This window comes from Coregonus lavaretus (genome assembly GCF_964263955.1).
Source record: "Coregonus lavaretus genome assembly, chromosome: 14".
Lineage (NCBI taxonomy): Eukaryota > Metazoa > Chordata > Actinopteri > Salmoniformes > Salmonidae > Coregonus > Coregonus lavaretus.
In genome coordinates this window covers 22,242,421-22,244,897 of record NC_140001.1, presented here as the reverse complement: position 1 = coordinate 22,244,897, position 2,477 = coordinate 22,242,421, and positions in this window count along the sequence as shown.

Genomic DNA, 2,477 nt, shown 5'->3' with positions numbered 1-2,477 from the left:
CACGATACACTATACACATAATAAACTATACACACTATACACTATACACACTATACACACTATACACTGTACACATAATACACACTATACACACTATACACACTATACACTACACACAATACACTATACACACTATACCCTATAAATATTATACACACTATACACTATACACACTATACATACTATAAACTATACATAATATCCACACTATACACTATACACACTATACACTATACACACTATACACTATACACACTATACAAACTATACACTATACACACTGTACACTATACACATTATACATACCACACACACTATACACACTATACACCCTATACACTATATACACTATACACTATTCTCACTATACACAATACACACTATACACACTATACACACAATACACTATACACATAATACACTATACACACTATACACTATACACACTATACAGACTATAAACTATACACAATTTCCACACTATTCACTATACACACTGTACACTATACACACTATACATTATACACACTATACAAACTATACACTATACACACTGTACACTATACACACTATACACACTATACACTTTACACACCACACACACTATACACTATACACCCTATACACTATACACACTATAAACACTATACACTATATACTATATACAATATGCACTATACACACTGTACACACTGTACACACTATACACACTATACTCTATACACACTATACACTATACACTATACACACTATACACTATACACACTATATATTATACACACTATACACTTTTCTCACTATACACAATACACACTATACACACTATACACACTATACACACAATACACTATACACACTATACACACTATACAGACTATAAACTATACACAATTTCCACACTATTCACTATACACACTGTACATTATAAACACTATACATTATACACACTATACAAACTATACACTATACACACTGTACACTGTACACACTATACACTATACACACTATACACTTTACACACTATACACACTATACACACTATACACTATAAACACTATACACACACTATACACTATACACACTATAAACTATACACACTAAACACTATACACACTATACACTATACACATTATATACACTATACACACTATACACTGTCCACACTATACACTATACACACTATACACTATACACACTCTACACTATACACTATACACACTATACACTATACACACTATACACTATAAACACTAAAACAGTATTCACACTATTCACTATACACTGTACACACTATACGCTATACACACTATACAATATACACTATATACACTACACATTATACACTATTCACACTATACACACTTTACACTATAAACACTAAAACAGTATTCACACTATACACTATACACGGTACACACTATGCACTATACACACTATGCAATATACACTATATACACAATACAGTATACACTATACACACACTATAAACACTATACACAATATACACAGTACATACTATACAATATATACACTATACACTATATACACTATACAGACTATACACATTAAACAAACTATAAACACTATACACTATACACACTATACAGTATTCACACTATACACTATACATAATATACACTATACACACTATACACCATACACTATACACACTATACAATATACACTATATACACTATACACTATACATTATTCCACTATACACACTATACACTGTACACCATACACACGATACACTTTACAATCAATACACTATACACACTATACACACAATAAACTATACACACTATACACTATACACACTATACACTGTACAAATTATACACACTATACACACTATACACTATACACACTATACATTATACACACTATACAAACTATACACTATACACACTGTACACTATACACATTATACATACCACACACACTATACACACTATACACCCTATACACTATATACACTATGCACTATACACACTGTACACACTGTACACACTATACACACTATACTCTATACACACCATACACACTATATATTATACACACTATACACTATTCTCACTATACACAATACATACTATACACACTATACACACAATACACTATACACATAATACACTATACACACTATACACTATACACACTATACAGACTATAAACTATACACAATTTCCACACTATTCACTATACACACTGTACACTATACACACTATACATTATACACACTATACAAACTATACACTATACACACTGTACACTATACACACTATACACACTATACACTTTACACACCACACACACTATACACTATACACCCTATACACTATACACACTATAAACACTATACACTATATACTATATACAATATGCACTATACACACTGTACACACTGTACACACTATACACACTATACTCTATACACACTATACACTATACACTATACACACTATACACTATAC